Below are 20,055 nucleotides of genomic sequence, written 5' to 3' on the forward strand. Positions count from 1 at the left end.
TTTGGTTTTTGGAGACAGGGTTTCTCAATAGCTATAGAACCAGTCCTGGAACTTCTGGAACTTGTTCTGTAGACCAGGCTGGCCTTGAACTCACAGAGATTCGCACACCTCTGCCTCTTGAGTGCGTGTGCCACCACCACCCAGCTACTTGATATTTTTTATCTGTTATTGTGATGTTCAAATTTATTAGAAGGAACCCTTTAAGGTTGACTCCTATGTCTTTTTACATGTTCCCATAATTATTTGATCAATTCTTTATTTTTAGGGCCAAAAAGAAGTTCCAGGCCCATTTTATTTGGTGTCTAAACCCTTTGGAATTAGTGTTTTCAGCAAAGATTCTTGGTTCCTTTGGGTGGAGAATGTTATTTATAGGTCAAAATTTAGGTGCCAAGTATTCTCATTGTTATTAGTATGTTACTATTCCTAGGCCTTCTCGATGGATTAACAGTAAGAAACCAAGAAATCCAGTTCCTTAATATAATCTTAACCCAGTTCCTTAATATAATCCTTCTGCATGTATGAAGATTTGAATTTTTGGGTTTTTTTTTTTTTTTTGAGACAGGGTTTCTCTGTAACTTTGGAGCCTGTCCTGGTCTTATAGACCAGGCTGGCCTCGAACTCACAGAGATCTGCCTGCCTCTGCCTCCGAGTGCTGGGATTAAAGGCGTTCACCACCACTGCCTGGAATGTGTAAAGATTTGAATGAGGATGGTGTTTTATCACAGCAATAGGAAGCAACTAATATAGCATGTAAGCAATTACACATTGCTGAAGTTATCCCTTATGTCATGAATATGTTAATTGTAATTATTTAAAATCTATGATTGAAAAGTTTAATATCTGAATTTTTTTATATCAGGGTTTATTGTCCTGACCTTTTTCTCTTGATTTTGGCTAGTGGTTGTCTTTTTGTATGGCCCATTATTGGTAATTGAGTGTAGAACAAAGCATAAAATGTAGAGTTGCTGCTGGTTGATACTCTTTTCTTCTAGATGATATTTATTTTTTCTTCCTTTGGCAAGAACACAAAGCAAGGATAAGCGACCACCATAATCTGGTTAGAGATTGGGACTGACCTTCAGTTTTCATAAGACTCATCTAGTTCCCATTCACTCTTATCCCAATGGTAAGGTTCTAGCGATTGGGAGTGGGTAGACTGAGACTTTTGTGGTATTTACTATGATTACTCTTCCTTCATGGATCCTCAGCTCTATTTTCCTCATGGAATTTCTCTTACATCTCTAAGAGTCTCTGACACTGTTAGTTTTTCATCATCATTTCACAGGCTTTTAACATTTCATCCACAGATTTCAAACTGGCAAGTTGCTTAGAAGCAAAGATGTAACCAGATCTCTATCTGGCTCAACCCATTCCTGCCTACATTTCCCTCCGGTCCAGAATTTCAGCTTGTCAATTCCTTGGATATCTTGGAGGCCCTCCAGTGTGATCAAGTTAAAACAATATATTTATAGTGCTTTCCAGCATTTTTTCCTTGAGACAAGGCCTTACCATATATTTCAGATCCTCTATTTCAACTGCCTGGATTCTGAGATTGCAGGTTAGCACCACCATGCCTGGTTATTCAGCTTCTATATTTATTGTGGTATGGGATGGTTGATCAGAAATAAGTCTGCCTCTGCCAGAAGAAATTGATTTATGCTCATAAATGATTAGTGCGGCTTTATTTTTTTTTAACCAGATCTATGGAGAGAATGAAAACCATTCTCAGCAATCACACCGAGGATATTCCAGAAACTGTTATCACCACTCTGAAGGGGTGCATTGTTATGGCGAAGGGCCCCAGAGGAAGCCTCTGGAGGATCTTGAATTATAGCAATATGGAGCTCAGCCTCATTGAAAAGAGAAGGAAGAGGCTCTGGGCTGACAAATGATAGGCAAAGAGAAAGGAACTAGCTATCTATGGCCATGTACAGACTATGATTCAACTGTGGTGCACTGGGCTTCTGTTACAAGGTGAGGTCCATGTAAACTTACTTCCCTATCAATATTATTATTCCGGATAATGAATCTCTTGTTGAAATTTCTTGTATGAAAAAAGTATCTGTAGGGTTCAGATGAGGATAGATGTTGCTTTTTCTGTTTATCAAGCCCAGAAAGATACATTAATTCTTGAAAGAAAAAATATTGAACTTGTTTCAAATTCAGCTTCTTTGATTCAGCAAGCTATAACAATAAAAAAAAAAACAAGGCAACCAGAACATTTTTGATGGCATCTATGTTTCTGTACAAGGAACAGTACAGCAGGCTAGTGAATAAGATCTAATTTATCCTGCTACAGAAACAAGATTCTGGATTATCAAGCCAACTTGTGTGTTTTAATGATGTCATAAACTTTTTTTTTTTTCCTGAGATAGGGTTTCTCTGTAGTTTTGGAGCCTGTCCTGGAACTAGCACTTGTAGACCAGACTGGCCTCGAACTCACAGAGATCTGCCTGCCTCTGCCTCCTGAGTGCTAAGATTAAAGGCATGCACCACCAGCACCTGGCTCAACTCCTCACTAATCTTTGGAAAGAATATCTCATTATATAGACCTGGCTAACCTGGAATTCACTAAGTAGGCCAGGCTGAATTTACGTGCATATGGATCTGCCTGTCTCTGCCTTCTGGGTGTTAGGATAAAGATGTGCATGACCATGCCTGGCAACTAATTTTTTTAAATGACTTATTTTTTTTATTTTATGTGCACTGGTGTTTGTCTATATCTATTTTATTGTGCATACATGTATGTCTATGTGAGAACTGAAATAATAGTGAACTCTTGCAACTAATTTTTAAAGCTGTTCTTAAGTTCTGACTTGAAAGAGTCAAGGCTGGCGGGGTGGTGGTGGTGGTGCATGTCTTTAATCCCAGCATTTGGGAGGCAGGTGCAGGTGGATCTCTGTGAGTTCAAAGCCAGCCTAGTCTACAAAGTGAGTTCCATGACAGGCTCCATAGCTACAGAGAAACCCTGTCTCGAAAAACCAAAAAAAAAAAAAAACCCCCCCAAAAAAATGAGGTTGATGTCTTATGTTGTTATAAATATAAATAGATGTTATTTTGGGGGGACCCCATTGATAACTGTAGTGGGGAATCTGCAGGTGCCCATAGAGAAAAAAGAGGGTACTGGATCTTCTGGAACTAGAGTTGCAGATGGTTGTAAGCTGCCTAAAATGGATGCTGGGAATCCAACCTGGATCCTCTGTAAGAGCAGCAAATATACTTAATGACTGAGCCATCTCTACATTCCCTACTTGGGTCTAGGTATATAGTGTGAACAGGTAAGATGAACCCTAACCATTATCTGGTGTTGTCTGAATAAAGCCTGTACTTGTCTGGTAATATGATTTTTTTGCCCTGCCTTCATTTGTAACAGCAATAACTGCCTCCCCCAGTACAATGATAGAAATTTCTTTCATACTCTAATAGAACTTGGGAATGTTGAGATACTCAAACTCTGATATCCTGATGTTTCCATAGTAACTAATGCACACCAAGAGGAAAAGATGGAAAATAAATGAGAATAGCATTTTAACAAAATAAGTGAGGGGCAAAGAGGCTTTAGACATGTGATTACCTCTTGTTTAGGAATATGAAGATATTAATCTCCTTAATAATGGGGTTATAAAAGTTGTTACAATGACACTTGCCAGTAGCCATTTATATTTCATCTTGCTCTATAATCATCACCATCGAAAGCATTTAAACACACTTCTGTTCAACAATACCACAGCGAGCGAGTTAAATGGACATGGTTATCATTTTTCTGTGAGCCTGTAATCAGGATGGGACAGGTTAGGTGATGGTAGTGCAGTCAGCCGGGTAGAGCTTTGACCCAGCTGATATTATGAAGAATGTGGATTCACAAATGGCTACTTAGTCCTACTGAATGGTTCGCATTGACAAAAGACTTTGCTAGCTTCTCACTACTCCCTTGGTTAAAGCTTGCGAGTAACAGGATGCTGCTGCCCCACTTTCCCGACTCTAGCAGATGATTTGCCTAGTCATTCCTAATGCTATTCTTCTGGATACCGTGGATGCATTCTATACACCATTCCCATCAAGTACAAAGCAAGCTGCTCACTTGTCTGCTAGGCTAGTTCAGTGTTTGTGTACTTGTAGATAGACATTCTCCCATATATATCTCAGACACCTGTTAATTTACTAGCAAGTGAGAAATTTTGCATTAAATCGGTTTTTATGCATTGAACCGTACCCCCACCCTTCACATGGTTTAAGTCCTAATGCCCAATGTCACTTGTCTACCTTAGGGTTTCTTTCTTTCTTTCTTTCTTTCTTTCTTTCTTTCTTTCTTTCTTTCCTTTTTTCTTTTCTTTCCTTTTTGGTTTATTTTTTGAGACAGGGTTCTCTGTGTAGCCCTGGCTGTCCTGGAACTCACTCTGTAGACCTGGCTGGCCTTGAACTCACAAATATCCACCAGTATCTGCCTCCCAAGTGCTGGGATTAAAGGTGTGCACCAGCACTGCCCGGTGTATGTTCGGGTTTCTGTTGCTATGGATAGACACTACAACCAAGGTGACTCTGATAAAGAAAACCATTTAATTGGGGTGGCTCACAGTTTCACAGCTCTAGTCCATTATCATCATGGTGGGGAGCATGGTAGCATTCAGGTCCACATGGTGCTGGAGGAGGAGCTGAGAGTTCTGCATCTTGATCCATAGGCATCAGAAGGAGACTGAGATACTAGGCATGGCTTGAGTATATATGAAACCTCAAAGCCGGCCTCCACAGTGACACACTTCTTCCAACAAGGCCACACCTCCTAATAGTGCCACTGCCTATGGGTCAAGCATTCAAACACAGGAGTCTATATAGGCCATACTTATTCAAACCCACCACATTATTGTATTTGGATCTAGAACTTAAAAAGAGGTCATGCAGACTTGTCCTCACCAGATAGAGCGCTAACATTTTGCCACTGAATATTCAGATTTCTAGTTATCTTTTCAAAATAAATGCATAGATATTACAGTATATGGAAATTTTCTTCTTCCCTTTTCCATGTCCTTTAAAAAAAATCTTATTGGGATGGAGAGATGCTTAGTGGTCCAGAGGACCTGAGTTCCATTCCCAGCCCCTACATGGTGGCTCACAATGATCTGTAGCTCCATTTCCAGGAGATGTGACACCCTCTTATGACCTCCATAGGTACCAGGCATGGACGTGGTGCACATACATATATGCAGACAAAACACCCGTATGCATTAAAATAGATAAATATTAAATATAAAATAAATTAAAAAATACCCTTATTGATAAGGAATGTATTAATTTACATAGGAGATCTTTGTCTTTCAGAGTACCACAAAGGAAAGAATGGCCACAGAAGCTTAGCAAGTAGGAAGAGAGCTCCCGCCAGGAACCAAATTGGCTAGCACCTTGATCTGGGACTTCTAGCTTTTAGAACTGTGAGAAATTAAAATTTTGGTTGGTTCAGCCATTTAGTTTTATGATATAGCCCTGAGTTGACCAATATTCTAAGTGTATACATCAACCAATTAAGTTGTTGTCAGATGGGAATAAACACTGTATGAATAAAAAGTTAGCTTTTGAATTTTAAAATTACAGTAATTATATTTCTATAGGTAAATGTGATAATTATAATCTTTTCAAAAACCATAATCACATTACCATTGACAATTATTCTTCAACTTAGCTTCTGTGCAAATGAATGCAAGGTTAGAAGCAAGATGTGATGGGAAGGCTGACTAGAGTGCTCAGTAGGTAAAGGTACTTACTGCACAGGCCTGACAACCTGAATTTGATTCCTGAAACCTTCCTGAATGCAGAGAAAGAACTGACTCTATAAATTGCCCTCTGACCTCTATATCTTGGCATGTGCACGTGCCCACACGCGCGTGCGCGCGCACGCGCGCGCGCGCGCACACACACACACACATACAAATCTGTTGGGGGATGACAGCAGGGTGAGCTTGTCAGTGGAAGGTCAATGAAGGTCAACATCCTCAATTTGCCTGGAGAAGGTACATCAAAATCAGGACCATTTCCCTGGAATGGTAAGAGGTTTCCCAGTTATTCCCAAGTCCAGGAGGATCTTGGAGGTCAGATGAGTATGGTGTCCTTACAGACTCCAGTTGGAAAGGAGGAGAATTCTGGTTTTTTGTTTTGTTTTGTATTGTTTTTCGAGACAGGATTTCTCTGTAGCTTTTGGCTCCTGTCCTGGAACTAGCTCTTGTAGACCAGGCTGACCTCGAACTCACAGAGATCTACTTGCCTCTGCCTCCCTGCTGGGATTAAAGGCGTGCGCCACCACTGCCCGGCGAGAATTCTGTTTTTTTTTTTTTTAAATATTCAATATTATACTTAGTAATTCTGTGGCATAAATTTTTTTAATTTAAATTATTATTATTTTTTTCACATTCGTTCATGTGTTTGTTAGTTTGTAGATCAGTCTGTGCACATGTAGAGGTTAGACGTCAACGCTGGAGAGTTGGTTGTGCCCTTCTGCTACGTGGGTCCCGAGGGTGGAGCTCATGTAATCAGGCTTGATGGCAGGTGCTTTTACCTGCTAAGCTACCTCATCAACCCAAAAGTATTTAAAAATTAAGTCTCTAGCGATGGCAAGATGGCTCGGTGGATAAAGACGCTTCCCATCTGACTAAATGAGCCAAGTTCAATACTTGAGGCCCACAGAGTGAAACGCGAGGGCCTATGCCTGCACAATGGCCTTTGCCTTCCATGCAGTGCCATATTTGTGCTCAGACGTAAATAAAAAATGTATTTTTTTTTGTTTTTTCAAGATAGAATGTCTCCGTGTATCCCTGGTTGTCCTGAAACTCACTCTGTAGACCAGCTAGGTTTTTTGAAATTGTTGTTGTTGTTGTTTTTCGAGACAAGATTTCTCCATGTAGCTTTGGAGCCTGTCCTAGTACTCGTTCTATAGGCCAGGCTGGCCTCTAACTTATTGAGATCCACCTGCCTCTGCCTCCCGAGTGCTGGGATGAAAGTTCTGCATCACCACATCAGCTAATAAATGCAATGTTAAAGATGGAATAGCTATGTGCTGGCATGCAATTGTACCCAATATACACTAAGTTTAAAAAATAAGTGTAGACCTGTCCTGGGCATGACTACTAGTCATCCCCCCCCCCAAAAAAAATGACTCTCCTTCCCTGAATAACAACCAACTGGACCTAGCTCCTCAGCTAGGAGTGGGGACTTGGGTACTCCTGTGTTCTCTTTCATGCTGGACTTCAGAGCAGCTTGACTTTATGCAGGTCTTGTGCAGGAAGCCAGGGGAGAGAAGCAGCTACACAGAGCTGTCCTCTGAATCTGCTGTGTTACAAATGTTTCCACACTGAAGTGCACAGATCATAGATGCATGCATACACCGAGTAATAATAAATGAAATACTTTTAAAAAGAAACATAGACAAAATGAAAAAGAAGCTGAAAGATGGCTGAGGTAAGGCAGAGGAGGTAGTATCATTGGGTCTGCAAAGAGGAAAACACAATCATGGCCCAATCTTTGGTTTTATACTGAGAAATCATAATAATAAGCTAAACACTATTTTATTCGGTTTTTGGAATCCAAGCTAAAGAAAAGAAATCACAGACAACTTAGCTGTCTCTTTTAAGACAGAGTTTCTCTATGTAACAGCCATGGCTGGAACTCACAGAGATCCACCTGCCTCTGCCTCTAGAGTGCTGGAATTAAAGGTGTGCGCCACCACTGCGTGATGAAAACGTAGCTTTTATTGCTGACACATTTAGTGTAAAAGCTTACAGAAAGTAGAATTATAGGAAGTAGAAGGACACATAGAGACATCCATATTCTAATTTTAAGAAGTATGAAACCCAGAGACAATATGTATAGGTGAATGAGAATTAAAAGAAAAACAAAGACAAAAAGATGCACGTTGCATCTGTTGTGTGTTGTGGAGGGAACTAAACGGGAACTAATAACAGCAATGTATTAGGGGAAGAGGGGGGGGGATGCTGTGGTATAAGTGCTAAATCCCCTTCTGTCACGCAGGAAGCAATAGATGCTGTTTGCAGTTGGTAAACCAAGGAATAATTGAGAGAAAATGGATTCTTGCAATATTCTGGTCACTGGTTTCTCTGCTTCCACCTTTGCCCCCTTTTAGTCTATTATTAACACAGCGGCTGGAGAGATTCTCTTAAAACTTAAACTCTGTCACGGTGGCTCACTCAGAACAAAAGATCATGCCATTAAGGCTACCTAAGCTTTACACAATTGTCTGCCTCACAATTTCCATCCTCTACAATTCCTTCTCATTTTGCAACAGTCCAATGGCTGCCTTGCTGAGTTTCTATAGTGATCTAACCCTGTCTCCACTTTAGGATGTTGAAACCAGCTATACTTTCTGCCTAGAATTATCTTTCCCCGGATATTATCGTGACTCACTCTATCATCTCTTTCAGGTGCTTATTAAAGCACCTACCTCTCAGGTTTGCTCTGGTCACTGTAATTTGAAATTGCAGCCACCCAACTCTCTATCTCCTTTGTCTAGTTTGCCTCCATAGCGTTTGCTGTTTTCAAAAATATTTTCATTTTCTTCTTGTATATGTGTCTCTCTGTGTCTTTGCTGTGTGTGTGTGTCCCCAAGGAGAATAGAAAAGGTGGTTGTATTGCCTAGAGCTGGAGTTACAGTTTTGAGTCATTGGTGCTGGGCCAAACATTTGGGACCTCTACAGGGGCAGCAAGCTGAGCGAGCCATCATCTTGTTTACCATATTGCACATATTTTTTTTGTTGCATGTTTGTGGTGGTTTGAATAAGAATGACCCCCATTGGATCCACGTCACCAGGAAGTAGAATGCTTTGATAGGATTAGAAGGATTACGAGGTGTGGCCTTGTTGGAGGAGCTGAGGCTCTGGGGGTGTGCTTTAAGGTCTTAAAGGTACATGCAAGGCACAGGTTCTCTCTCTGCCTCTGGATCAGGATGTAAAGGTCTTAGATTCTGGTCCATGCTCCATTCTGCTTGTTTGCATTCGACCATGCTCCTTGCTGTGATAAAAATGCACTGTTTTGGACATTGTGATCCTCCTGCCTCCAGCAAATCCTACCAGTGTGTGCCACCACAACTGGCAAGTTTCTGAAATTGTAAGCAAGCCCCAAATTAAATGTTTCCTTTTCTAAGAACTGCCTTGGCCATGATGTCTTTTCACAGCAATAGAACAGTGACTAAGACAATATTTTAGCTATTTATCTTTCTTATTGCTTCTATGTCTCACTAGAGCATCATCGAGAGCAAAGATTTTCATGTTTCACTCACTGCTCTATTCCTACTCCTTGGAACTGTGACTATCACCCAGTGGGTGCTTGCTATGGGCTAACGTGTCTCTTCCCAAATGCATATGTTGAACCCCTCATACCTTAAAATATAGCTAAAGATGTCATTTCCAAAGTGAGTGAAGCAAAGTGAAGCCATAATATAGATCTGTAGTTTAATACAACTGTTGTCCTCAGAAGAGGAAGATACCTAGGGGTGGTGACACTCTGGAATCTCAGGCAGGAAGATTTCCATGACTTTGAGACCAGCCTGGGCTACATAGTGAGACCTTGTCTGAGAATGAACAAAGCAAACACAGTGCTTAAAAATATTTTGTTTGTTTAAAGTAGTGGATAAACAGGATGTATTAGTCCTCATTGCTATAACTCAATACCAGAGGCTGTGTGCTTTATATAGAAATGAATCTCACAGCATCTGCTGGGTTCTGTTGAGGACCTTCTAACGCTATCATAATGTACCATGTGGGATTACAGTGGGATCCAATGGAAAGATGAGAAGCCAGAGAGATTCAGGGGCCAGTCTCAGTCTTTATTAACAAACCATTCTCATAGGAACTAATTGGAGTCCAGTGAGAACTACATTAATTTCTCCCAAGACGTAGGGCACAAATGACTTAATCACCTCTTAATTTAAGGTTCTGTAACATCAGCTTCAACACAGTTTCAACCACACTGAGAACAAAGCTCCCAACACATGAAACTTGGAAGAAAACTCATATCCAAATTATAACACAAGTTAATGGAAATGACATGAACCATCAGAAAAACCCAAGTCAGAAACACTTGGTAAAGCTCAGTTGCTAGTGTGCAAAAAAAAAAAAAAAAAAAAAAAAAAAAAAAAAAAAAAAAAAAAAAATCCCCGAACTCAATCCCTGGTACTGCAGAAAACCCACTGTGACGGCACAAGTCTAAAGCCAGAACTCCAGAGGCAGAGGATCAGGAACTCGAGGTTACATCCTCAATGACATGGCCAGTCTGGGCTACATTAAGCCCTGTCTCAAAAGCAATTGTGGTAACCTTTAGAGAATGAGACTACTTGCATGGAGGAATGGGGTGAGAAATACTGTTCATTGTTCTAAGCCTTTTGGTTACGATTTAACCTTTATGCACATGAATGTGGTGTTTTGTGTTTTGAGACAGGGTTTCCCTGCGCAATAGTCCTGGCTGTCATGGAACTTGCTTTGTAGACCAGGCTAGTTTTGAACTCACAGAGATCCACATGCCTATATCTCCCTAGTGCTGGGATTAAAGGTGTGCTCCACCACCACCCAGCTATGAATGCAGAATGCAGTATTTTAATAATTTTGTTTTATAATTATGAAAGAAGACTTTTAATAGCAGGATTTTTGTATTATCTGTATTTTTCTATAATCTAGAAATTTTTTCTTGTTTACAGTTTTTTTTTTTTTTTTGAGACAGGGTTTCTCTGTAGCTTTCGAGCCTTTCCTGGAACTAGCTCTTGTAGACCAGGCTGGCCTCAAACTCACAGAGATCCCCCTGCCTCTGTGTCCCGAGTGCTGGGATTAAAAGCATGTGCCAGCACTTGTTTTCAGATTTATTTATTTATTTAGTATGCAGTGTTTTATCTGCATGTATGCCTGCACACCAGAAAAGGGCATCAGATTTCATTATAGATGGCTGTGAACGTCCATGTGGATGCTGGGAATTGAACTCAGGAACTCTGGAAGAGCAGCCAGTGCTCTTAACCACTGAGCCATCTCTCCAGACCCTGTTTTCAGTTTTTAAAATGAAATATAATTATGTAATTTCTCCTTCCTCCTCCCTCCAGTTTTCCCCACTCATGTGTTCCCTTTCATGAATACCTTTAAAAAATTATTATTGTTTCCTCTGTGCATAAATCTGTAACTACAACCCACTGAGTCCATTTACTTTTGTTTGTATGTAAGCGATTTCAGGGCTGACCACTTGATATTGGATAACCAATTAGAGGACTGATCCCTGGGGAAGATTAATTCTCCCTCCCTCTACCAACAGTCTTTAGTTGTTTATAGTTTTGTGTCCAGGGCTGAGCTCCTGTGAGATTTTTTCCCTTTCTGTGTTACCATGTCTATATGTCATTGTTCAAGTCTTGTGTCGACAGCCATATTGTTAAGGTATCATGGGTGAAGCTTCCCAGGCATTTCTTGGAGACACAGTCTGGCAGAAGACTTCCTGTTTCTCTGGCTCTTACAATCTTTCCATTTCCTCTTTCACAGTGTTCCCTGAGCCTTAGGTATGGGAGTTGTTGTGTTGTGAATGCGTCAGTTATGGATGGAAAACCCACAATCAGCTGTTCTCTGCATTTGGACCAGATGTGGTTTTCTCTAGTGGTCTCTGCTTCAGTGGGAACCTTGGATGAAAGGTGAGAAGCTACACTTACCTGTGGGTATAAGAGTAAGTATTTCGAGTGCAGTTAGGATTCACACTGGTTTAGTCAAGTGGCACTAGTCAATTGTCCTCTAAGATCCAATACCTCACTAGCCTTGGGCAGTTGACTAGGTTTCCTGTAGTAGGCATGATTTTCCTGCCGTTAAGTACATCATAAGTCCAATTAGACAGCTGGTTTGGTAGTACCAAGATATGAATGCCATTATTGCACCTTTAGAAATACCTTTTGATAAGCATTCTAAATGTTAATTTAAAAAGTTTCTGTAGAACAAAAAGGTTCAGCAAGGCATAGAGGGTTACACCTGTAATCCCAGCATGAAGGAGACTGAGGGAGAGTTGTCAATTAGATATTAGCATGGCTGATAATGCAAGACCCTGTCTCAAAAGACCAAAGAAAAGAAGAAAGACTCACGAAGCTTTAGGTTAATAGTTCTCCATGGGATATTTGCCCAAAATGTCTAGAGACATTTTAAGGGGAGTACTATGGGGACCAGGGACACTGTTTGACATTTAAAAATGCACAGGAGAGCTCCCTGCAGAAAAGAACACATTTGTATTTAAATATGCAAATAATATAGCTGCAACAATTTATTAAAGTTATCACCATTTAGTAAAGAGGGTCAACCTGTGAGGTGTATATAATGTAGGAAACTGCGGGGCGGGTGGTGGTGCACGCCTTTAATCCCAGCACTTGGGAGGCAGAGGCAGGCTGATCTCTGTGAGTTCGAGACCAACCTGGTCTACAAGAGCCAGTGCCAGGACAGGCTCCAAAGCCACTGAGAAACCCTGTCTCAAAAAAAAAAATACAAACAAACAAATATAATATAGGAAACTTGCTGCTGTTCTTCACTATCCATTCTTAGTACCTCTGAGAGAAGTTCCGAAGTGAATGGTATTCCCATGACAGCGCTAGGAATGTAGGAGGCATAGTAAATATAAGGAGACTGACTACTCTCTAAAGAGGTTTACATAAGGCTTCATTATCTGCAAATTCAATGGGTGGTTCAGCCCATATTACCACATGCTTTTCACTGGCGCTCTAATTTTATCTCTTCTGCTCTTTATAAATAAATATCAAATACTGCCTTTCTGTCCCTTTTATGTGAAATCTCAATTCCAGGATTTCCTCTGGACCACAAATGTTGCTGGAATGGCTCCTGTGTATCACTGAGCCAGGGGCCAACTGTCTGTCATTTACACAGCACCTCTTTGATGAACTCTCCAGTTCCTTAGAAAATAGTGAACAGTTTCTCGCTGATTTCGTCTTGCATAAAAGCACACCTCCTTCCTTGCACTACAACCCACCCAAAGCATTTATTGAAATGTCTGGATCTGGGAGGTGTACTGGCTACTGTATGCTCATCATCTGTGTGTCCATTAGTGTTTTGTCCAGCTAGAAGTAGTTCTGACAAGTCTCTTGTGACCTGCTTTGAGAATGTGTTTTCTGAAGATAAAGTTGAGAAAACTCAAGGGCAGACACTGTTCCATCCCAATACCTAGAACATTAGTTTGGCCTTGGAGCTACATGTTTGTATTGCCAGGTACTAAGAGCTTGCTAGGGAACAGGCAATTACTCGTTTCCTCACCAAAGCACAGTGAAATTACCTCTCAAAGGAAACACGTGAGACTGCCCACAGGCATTTGCTTCCGAGGGAGAAGCTGGTGAATTTTGAGATGAGAGAGAGCAGGAGGCCTGGTTGCCAGTGTATATCCTTATATAACTTGAAGATTTTGTTCTATGTGTATACATTAGATATGCAAAAATCTTATTTTATGTCAGCAGTATTTGGATTTTAAACCAACTCTCTACCCTGCTACAATGGGAAATAATACAGTCATGTTTCTGATGCAGTGACGTGTACACACCTATAGGTCTAGCATTTCAGGAGGCAGAAGAGCTGCACATTGGAGTTCAGTTGTATAGTGTAGAGAAACTCCGATTGCTTAAAAAAAATTAAAGGTTGCTATTATCATACTTCTTATGAGATAGTAAACATATATTTTGGTAATTTGTTAGACTCTAAATCCCACATTGAGAAAAACAGAAAAGAAATTATCTGCAATAATGTTCTTTGTTGATAAGACTTCATATAAATTACAGGAAAATAGGCAGAAAACAATTGATCTACACAGTAATGTCCATATGGATCACTAAATTATCCACTGTAAGGATAATTGGAGGCCTGAAAAATTGCAGTGACAAAATTTCAATTATATTTTAATGCATGACATATAATTAATTGACCAGGAGTTTTAAGCACTGTGTTTATAGCTGACAAGAGAAAACCAGTCTATCCATGAATAAATACTTCTATGCCTTGTTTCAATTGGTAGAAATAACAATAGGTTTCAAACCTGTTGAGGTAAAACAATGCTTTATTAAGAAGTAATGATGCCTTTAATTCCAGTACTCAGGAAGCAGAGGCAGGTGGATCTCCTGAGTTCAAGGCCAGCCTGGTTTACACAAAGAGTTCCAAGACAGCCAAAGCTACATAAATAGATCTTGTCTCAAAAAAAAAGAAGCAAAGAAACAATGATGATCAGCCAAGCTAGCTCAAGCGGCAGAGGTGTCTGCCACCAAGTCTGAGGAACAGAGTTCAAGCCTTAGGCCCACATGTTGGAAGCAGAGAATCAACTCTTGTAAGTTTTTCTTTGATTTCCACAGGACTGCTATGATACACAGAAATGCCTCCCGATGAAAATATAATACATAAAGAAAAATAAATAAGGCCAGAAGGATGGCTTAGCAGATAAAGGCCGCATAAACCTGATGACCTGGAAGACGAAAACTAACTCTGCAAAGTTGTCCTCTGACCTCCACATGGATCTCCACATGTATGTAGTGGCACACAAATATCCCCGATTGCACGTGTGCACGCACATACACACACAATTCTAATAATAAATGCAAATATTTTAAATGAAAATTTTCTTTCTGTTATAGAATTTAAACTCTTTAATAACTTTAACACTGAATATCTTTTTTGTTGTTTTTGAGAATAGGGCTCAGTATGTAGACCAGTCTGGCCTCCAACTCCAGAGACTTGCCTGCCTCTGGCTTCTAGGTACTGGGATTAAAGGCATTTGCCACCACACTCAGCCTAATATCAATTGTTTTTTGTTTTTTGTTTTGTTTTGTTTTGGTTTGGTTTTTGTTTTAAATGGAACTCTCTCCTTTCCTGCTGGAGCCTGTAATATGATATCACACTTCACCTAACCTCCTAGGCCCTCCTGAACTTGAGAATTTCTAGCAAACCTCTGGCCATTCAAGAGAAATGGTCCTCATTTCCAGATAAACTTAGGGTATTGACCTTCATTTCCACTGATGAGCTTACCCTATTATAATCTCCCAGCACAGCTCTTTTGGTTTTATTTTATAGTATTGCTGTGTGTGGAGGGGGCATGCGTGCCAATGTTTGTGTATGGAGATCAGAGGACAACTTTGTGGAACTGGTTCTCCTACCTTCAGGTAGGTTCAGGGGACTGCACTCAGGTTGCCAGGCCTAAGAGGCAAGTGACTTAATGTTGAGCCATTTTGCCCCTTTTTAATATAAAAGTTCTTTATTGAACTATGCACATAGACACAAAAGTGATGTTCTACTCTTTTGTATGTGTATTATAACTTAATTTTTCATTGGTATTATTATTATTATTTTATTTCGTTTAATATTTATTTATTTATTTGTTATGTATACAATGTTCTGTCTGTATGCCTGCAGGCCAGAAGAGGGCACCAGACCCCATTACAGATGGTTGTGAACCACCATGTGGTTGCTGGGAATTGAACTCAGGACCTTTGGAAGAGCAGGCAATGCTCTTAACCTCTGAGCCATCTCTCCAGCCCTATTATTATTATTATTATTATTTTGGCTTTTCAAGACAGGGTTTATCTGTGTAACCACAGCCCTAGTTGTTCTGGAATTAGTTCTTGTAGACCAGGCTGGCCTTGAACTCACAGAGATCCTCCTACCCCTGCCTCCAGAGTGCTGGGATTAAAGGTGTGCACCACCACCGCCTAGCGATTTTGTATTATTTTTTACATTTATTTAGTTAGTGTGTGGTTCTCTCCTTCCATATATGGATGAGTCTTAGGGATCAAACTCAGGTCTCAGGTTGTTAGGCTTGGTGGCAAATGTTATTATCTGCTAAGCTATCAGGATAATTGATATTATTTTTTTTGGTGTATGTGTGCATGTTTGTGTTGCTGGACTTGTGTGTAGGTACACATCATACACATGGATGCTTGTATGTGTGGAGATCAGAGGCTATCCACCTTGCTTTTTGAGACCAGTCTCCCTGACCTGGGACACCTAAAAGGCTGGTCAGCAAACCCCAGGGATCTAACTGTCTCTACCTCCTCAATATTGAGATTACATGTCTGACTTTTTCTTGTGGGTTCTGGGAATTGAACTGGTCTGCATGCTTCTAAGTCAAGCACTTTGGCAAACTGCTATCTCCCTATCCCTACTTATTTGTGAGATGTATTCCCCTGTTTTTCAGGCTAGCCTTGAACCAGTGATTCTCCTGCCTCAGGCTACTGAGTAGTCAGATAATCTCTCAGCTGTGTAGTTGTGTACAATATTTAGTGGATTTTTTTGTTTACTGATTTTTTTTTTTTTTTTTTGGTTTTTCGAGACAGGGTTTCTCTGTGGGTTTGGGGCCTGTCCTGGAACTAGCTCTTGTAGACCAGGCTGGTCTCGAACTCACAGAGATCCGCCTGCCTCTGCCTCCTGAGTGCTGGGATTAAAGGCGTGTGCCACCACCGCCCGGCTTGTTTACTGATTTTTGTAGTTACATATAATGTTCTAGTGATTGTCTTTGAGCTTTGTTCTTTAAACATTTTTACTAGTTTTTTTTTTTTTCTAGAAAGAAGTAGGATTGTTGGATCAGTGGTTAGGTAACACATAAATATTAGGAGATCCTGCCAAATAGTCTAACTGACTTTAAAACCAGTTTATTATTCTATCAACATCATTTGAGAGGGTACAGTCTTTACTTCTTATGGTTCATTTTTATTATTTTTAAGTGTGTGTGTGTGTGTGTGTGTGTGTGAGTGCATTCATGAGTGCAGGTGCCAATGGAGGTCAGGGGCATCGGATCCCCCTCAGCTAGAGTTACAGGCAGTTATGAACCATGTGGCATGAGTAGTGGGATTGGAACTTGAGTCCTCTACAAGAGCAGTATTCATTCTTAACTGTTAAGCTGTCTCTTCAGCCCACAAACTTTCTATTTTAGTGCTGTAGATGGACCCTAGACCACATGTATGCTCTGCAAGCGCTCTAATTCCCGAGCTATACCCCATCTCTAAGAGAGTACTCTTTTGAGTCAAACTTTCTTTAACTGGAGGCTCAATAGTGAGTAGTTGAGAATTTGATTCTGAACTGTTTAGTATTTATCTTTAATGACTACTGAGACGCTAGGCTTTTCTCCCTTAGAATATTTTAAGTTCCCTGGAGGCTGGGGCCATGCCATACACTTCCTTGGCATTCCCCATAGTGCTCAGCATAGGCTGGGCAAACTGTTGGTGATCAATACATACCCAGTGAATGACTAATAAACCGGTTTATATTTGTGGGCTACTCAATGTTTTGAGGTCAGCTCCTGGAATGAGAGGGCTGGGCAGAGTCAGAGACTAGAGATGTGCCAAGTCAGTATCAGTTGCTCTCACTTGGACAAGTTTAGACCCTAATCTGGGAACCTTATCTGTATCAAGCACCTAGCACGATTCCTGGCCCAGGGAAGTTCCCGATAAAAGACCTCTATTTTGCTGTTGTGATTCCCATTTAATGTGATAGTGTTAAGGGGAGTTGAAGGTTCAAGCAAGGCACCTAAAACTATTCTAGGGAGGGGCTGGAGAGATGGCTCAGAGGTTAAGAGCACTGGCTGCTCTCCCAGAGGTCCTGAGTTCAATTCCCAGCAACCACGTGGTGGCTCACAACCATCTGTACTGAGGTCTGGCGCCCTTCTCTGGCGTGCGGGCATACATCAAGGCATATGTTATATACATAATAAATAAATAAATCTTTAAAAAAAAACTATTCTAGGGAAAGTCAGAAAGCCGCAGCCCACACAGATGGAAACGAATCGGGAACCAGCAGGAACAGCCAGGGACAAGGACAGAGGTGAAATGGGTTTGGAGGGTGGCCAAGGTATTGTAGTCCTATAATCTTGGCATATGAGGGGCTTAGGCAGGAAAATCTAAAGTTTGAGTATAGCCTGCACCACACAGCAAGTCCCCACGTCAAAACAACAACAACAACAACAACAACAACAAAGCCACCAACAAAAGCAAAGAAGAAAACCGTGGGATGAGGCTCAGTTTCTAGAACCTGAAATAGATTTTCAATTGCATTATGGATAAACATTTTCTCTAACACCCCAGGCAGGTTTTTTTTTTTTTTTTTTTTTTTTTTNTTTTTTTTTTTTTTTTTTTTTTTTTTTTTTTTTTTTTTTTTTTTTTTTTTTTTTTTACTGGATTGTTGTATGTTTGGTTTTCATGTGTGGACAACTTTTTGGCTTTCTGAGACAGGGTTTCTCTGCGTAACAGCTCTGGCTGTGCTGGAGCTCACTCCGTAGATCAGGTTGGCATCAAACTCAATGAGATCCGCCTGCCTCTGCCTCCCAAGCGCTGGGATTAAAGACGTGCACCACCACGGCCCGGCTCCTGGTGTGGACATCTTAGTGGTGCTGCTTATTCTCAGAGAAGAGCCAGCAAGTCAAGTGTAGTGCTGTGAACAAGAGGGTGCTTACTGAGAGCACTTTCCATCTCTCTTTCACCTGTTGCAACGGAGACTGTGGCAGCGTTGTTGAGGATTCATGGAGAAGAACAGGTGTTCGACTAGACTAAGATTACTGGGCAAACTACCTGGTTGAAGTGAAACGTGGGACTTGGCAAGCAAGCCGCCTGTCAGATAAGGATTAATTCAGTGGTGAATGTAGAGAGTATGAAAACATGGTGGCGAGCCTCGTTCTTAACTCTCTATCCCTAGTCTGCAGCATGACTGAAGGAGAGAGGCGGGAGATGGCAGGCTGAACAGACTTGACTATAACATTCGACATGGATTGTGTTTCTCCTATAAGCTAAGCATTTAGAACACATCATCTCTAAGACCCTTTAAGATTCTATGAAGTAGGTACAGTTGTCCCTCATTATCCAAAGGGGATTGGTTCTAGGACCCTGTGAATATGAAAGTGCATGTATGCTCAAATATTTCATGTGGGATGGAATGGTATTTGCATATAGCCTTTGCAAGCCTCCCATGTATTTTATTTTATTTTTTCCTCCCACTTTTTAAGTCCAGATTATTTATGATATTGACTGCACAGTAGATGTTATACAAATGACGTTTGGGAGGCTAATGACAAGAAGAAGTTTCTATATGTTCAGTAGAGGTACATTTTACTGTCTGAAACATTATTTTTAAATATCTGTATTTAATACATACAACTGAATACATAAGTTGCTTGCCAGGATTACCCCAGATATTAAGTATCCTGAATTTAGATCTGCCTGGTCATAAGGCTTATGTTCTTTCTCTACCGAATACCATTCTTCGTCTATATTGTCCCCACAGAAGCAGATCTTGCTTAGAAACACTAGCTGGTCATGTGTGGGCAGGGCATTCGTGATTTATTTACTATTATCTATTTGTAGCCAGGGAGTGGGGAGAGGAATGTAAGTTAGACAAATGGGGTGAGAAGAGGCACGTGTGTATTGAATTGAGTATAGGAAGAAAAGGGGTTATCCTGAGCTCAAATGTAACCTAGGGTTTAATTTGATGCATATGTTCTTGGCCGTGGTTCTGGATGGTCTCTGGAACAACATTGACAAGCAGTGTCCAATCCAGCGGTGACATTCAGAATCGGAATCTCTTCAACATTACTTTACACCTACACATGCATAAACACATATGCCATAAATATGAAGACAAATTCTTAAAAAAATAGCATGCTAGACATATACCACTAAGTCATGAGCTGCTTATAAGATGGAAGTCTACCCCTTGGTTCTAGTAGTGTTTCTCCTACTTGCTGGATAACTGCAACTTCCTTTTAAAAGAGGCAGCACTGATTTGGGTGCATAAAGTAGGGAAGTTTGTCAAAAACAGCAAAGGGAAGAAAAGAAAGATAAAAGGGAAGGAAAACCCAGCGTCAGTTTATACTTTTTATTAAAACTTTAAGAGGCCGGGCGGTGGTGGCACTGGCCTTTAATCCCAGCATTTGGGAAGCAAAGGCAAGCAGAGCTTTATGAGTTCGAGGCCGGCCTGGTGTACAGAGCGAGTTCCAGGGCAGGCTGCAAAACTACACAGAGAAACCCTGTCTTGAAAAAAAAAAAAGTAATTGTGTAGAAAGAAATATTTAGTCATATAAAAT

General features: G+C 40.7%; 1 long non-coding RNA gene and 1 pseudogene across 2 annotated transcripts in view; both read left to right on the top strand.

The window, feature by feature from the left end:
- LOC126489624 (uncharacterized) overlaps positions 1-14,538 on the top strand; it is a 64,580-nt gene extending 50,042 nt beyond the window's left edge. For both annotated transcript variants that reach the window (XR_007588968.1, XR_007588967.1), the window contains exons 4-5: positions 11,511-11,656; positions 14,348-14,538. This is a non-coding gene — a long non-coding RNA (uncharacterized lncRNA). The remainder of the gene's footprint in view (positions 1-11,510; positions 11,657-14,347) is intronic.
- LOC126489623 (60S ribosomal protein L9-like) lies at positions 1,713-2,277 on the top strand (annotated as a pseudogene).
- Positions 14,539-20,055: the final 5,517 nt, after the last annotated feature.

This window comes from Alexandromys fortis, unplaced genomic scaffold (genome assembly GCF_014885135.2).
Source record: "Alexandromys fortis isolate MF-2015 unplaced genomic scaffold, M_Fortis_MF-2015_v1.1 scaffold_224, whole genome shotgun sequence".
NCBI classification, from domain to species: domain Eukaryota; kingdom Metazoa; phylum Chordata; class Mammalia; order Rodentia; family Cricetidae; genus Alexandromys; species Alexandromys fortis.